The sequence below is a fragment of the Rutidosis leptorrhynchoides genome, chromosome 9, assembly GCF_046630445.1.
Source record: "Rutidosis leptorrhynchoides isolate AG116_Rl617_1_P2 chromosome 9, CSIRO_AGI_Rlap_v1, whole genome shotgun sequence".
NCBI lineage: Eukaryota > Viridiplantae > Streptophyta > Magnoliopsida > Asterales > Asteraceae > Rutidosis > Rutidosis leptorrhynchoides.
In genome coordinates this window covers 30,454,272-30,457,761 of record NC_092341.1, presented here as the reverse complement: position 1 = coordinate 30,457,761, position 3,490 = coordinate 30,454,272, and the positions used below count along the sequence as shown (strand labels likewise).

At 33.3% G+C, this 3,490-nt stretch overlaps 1 long non-coding RNA gene across 2 annotated transcripts; it reads left to right on the top strand.

Annotated features, from left to right (window-relative positions):
* Positions 1-3,021, top strand: LOC139867140 (uncharacterized). 2 transcript variants are annotated; one of them, XR_011765761.1, is made up of 6 exons: positions 1-286; positions 963-1,058; positions 1,253-1,358; positions 1,546-1,599; positions 1,678-2,651; positions 2,765-3,021. It is a non-coding gene; the product is annotated as an uncharacterized lncRNA (long non-coding RNA). The 2 variants fall into 2 exon arrangements; XR_011765760.1 differs by having other exon boundaries at positions 1,678-3,021.
* Positions 3,022-3,490: the final 469 nt, after the last annotated feature.

The following is a 3,490-nucleotide window of genomic DNA, read 5'->3' as shown; positions in this document are numbered from 1 at the left end:
CGCTAAAAAACACTGGATATAATCTCTAGAAAATAGGGTTCTTTAAACATCTCAAATCAATACGCTTTCCAGATTCATATCGGATCCTGAAACAAAACGTGATGGAGTAAACAACATCGGTCATCGGCGATGGAGATCGGTTTAGGATGAAGATCGGTTCATTCAAGTACCCATATTCAAAACACACCTCTAAAATCAAATTCAAGATCATACTTTAAATCGCGTTGAAGTAACCGTCTTCTTTCTATTGTCAATTCTTCTTCATTCCGTAATCAATCTCGATCAGGTATGTAGTTTATTGTTCGTTAATTTCGTTAATACTTGGTAAATGGATTTATGATTTCAATTTATGATCAGTGCTCTATGATGAAATTATATGTAATCGATTTTAGTGTTTTGTTATTACCAACTAATTTTTCGATCAATTTTGATAAATTATTAGATCGGGGGATTTTTTTACGGGTAATGAGTAATATATAATCGTCGCTTTCTTCAATCCTATTAGGGTTCTTCAGTGTTATTTGTATTCAACATCATGAACATCATGTATGTCGATTTTGCTGTCTTTTTATTTAATCTGAAAGTGAATTTATGGCTCATACGATTGCTTCAGATAATGATACTGATTTAATTTGATTAATTTTTCTTTTTCTCGAATGGGTTCAAGAACGTAAACTGGAACTTTATCGAACTAATGATTTCTGCAGTATAGTTAATGATTATGATGTGGGTATCGTGCCTTTGAAGCAGTTAGTTATTGATAACTATTTACATTTTCGTTTACGCCTTAAACTTCGATTTTTTAAGACAATGTGTGCAACTTCAATTCGAATTATTGTGTTGATGACTTTTTTTTGTCTTTGTAGAGTTGCTTGGGTTCTCTTATTCCCAAAGACTTTTGAATATTTTGATATTTTTGTTCTTCGTTTCTCATGTTTATTGGGATATATTGTATTATGTAGCCGTGGCCATTGAATGTGTAATAAGAGCAGCTCCTGCTACTGCACAGATGGTTGAGATTGTGTCCACTAATGATGCTGGGATCTTAACCTCTGAGGGTACATTGAACTTCATAAACTGATATTGCTTCAGTCTACTGTGTTTGATAATTTCATCTATTCCTTAGCCTCAAGGATTTTGATGATGGATCAATCTATTCATTTAAAAATCTACTTTACTCTTTCGTCCAAAACATCGATTTGAAGATCGCTATTTGGCATCCCAATTAACAACGACGTTGTTTCATTTACAGAATATGAATCTCAGCTAGCAAATTGATTGACGAATATATTACCATGTGTAATATATATCTTTTGAAGGTCTAGGATGATGTTTGCTGTAGCAAGCCACGTTTTAAGGTACCCGAGATATTTTGTTTCTCATTTTTATATTTAAAACCCTAATTTTGGTTACATTTTTAGCGAATAAATTAGCTGTTTTTGATATTGGTTTTATGTTAGTCCTGATTGAAACGAACCATGATTTATCCTATTTACTATTTGATATGCTTTTGTTTTGTGATTGATTTATACCAAATAAATTCAGATGTGGAGTCCGTCAACTTGATTACTTCCCTTCCACTGTATAGCTTTAGAAGAGGTATGAAATTTTTATCTATAAGTGTGAAACATCTAACTCAAGACTAACTTTATTATGTTCACTTTTGTTGATGTTCAGGTGGGAGTTTGTTATTAAGAATAATTTACATAATTACAATACTCCTCATACAAGGTTTGATAAAACTTGGAATGCTTCCATTACTTGGATATCAATACCCTTCATCGTTTGCGTTTAAAACTCAGTATTCTTTTGTTACATGATGAGTTTGCGACAACTGATATGTTTGTTTGGACTTAAGGGCCTGACCCATTACTTAAATCCTCCTTTGAACATGATGTGAAGTTTAACGAGTTTATTTGGATTATTGGTTCTTATGTGTTCCTAATCAAATTAAGTAATTTATAGATTTTGGTCTTTATCTCATCTTTAAATGACTGATTAAAATACTGGAAATGCGTAAGCATGTGGATGGTAGTGCTCTTATGGGAAGGTCCTGTGACAATGATGTGAACTAAAATTTTTTTGAGATGTGAGAAAATCAATTAGTTGTGCAACTGATGAGAAGATCATGTCTGATCCTACAAATGGCCAGGTGTCTTGATATGCACAGGGGTCATCCAAGTGTAATTCATGAGTTGTGAGGTCATCCAATGTTGATCTGCATAGTAGCCAATCTCATTGGTTTTATCAGATAAACAATATGCTGCTACTGATCTTTTATATTCCTAACAGTTGAAACTGTAAAAGTTAATAGGTCAATTTGCAGCGTCACTATTTTATCTGCATACTGGTCCAAAAGACATCATCCATCTTTAACTTTGACTTATGTGGCTAACATTGGGAATGCAATGAGCTCACAAGCTGCAATAACTCTCAAGCTTTACATTACACCTGGCAAACGGGTCGATATGGGTTGGGTTGGGTCAAGGATTAAATGGGTTCAGGTCGAAATGGATTATGGATCGAAATGGGTCAGAATTAAAATGGGTCGAACGAGTTGGGTCAAGACCTGGGTCAGAATTTAAACGGATCATAATTGGGGTTTGTGAAGGTTTGATAGAATACATTGAGCACCACCAGAGGGTTTTATGGTTCACATTTTATTATAGTCAACAACGTGTTTCAATTCACAGTATCATTCAAATAGAGTATGCACTTTTGTAAGCATTTTATAATAGGACTTCAATTTCTCCGGGTTTTGCAGGGATATATCGTTGATAATAGAAAGAGGGCAGCTGTTTTTAGTTGGATAACAGGCTTCTTTTCTGCATCACATGTTGTGGGAAATCGGGAAATCTCTTGGCAAGTTTTCTTCCCGAAGAATACAATGTTTGTTTTTTTTTATTTTAGCTTGCTACATTGAATATGAGACAACTAACACTACTACTTTAATTTAATATACTGATTATAAATATTACTCGTGAATAAACCCTCACAAAGCCCCGCGAATTCGCGGGTATTCAGCTAGTAATAATAAGTTTGTTTCAGTCCACAAATTCTTTTTAAGTCAACTAAAACCCAAAATTAGGTCACTTAACTATTTCTTCGTCATCATCGCCAAAAATTTAGGGCTTGTAATTAATTAATTGTAGCTGAGAACAGAACGAGGAAGAATTGATTGCGTTGAACTAATCAACAACTAGAAACAAAAATCAATCAGGTACGCTCTTTAATTTATTCTTCCTTCTTCTCTGCTTTAAGTTTCTGACAATGTATTTTGGTTTAATTCAAAAACCAAAATTAGTTCGGTGACATTTTCCAGTAATTAATAGTATTGCGCAGCTTAATTCAGTCCAAAGCACAACTAAATGAGCTGTAATTTATTGCCTTTCAAAAAAATAAAAAAGAGCTGTAATTTGATTAATCACAGTCAACAAAGTCCGAAACCTTAGAACCCTAATTTTATTATTATTATTATTATTATTATTAT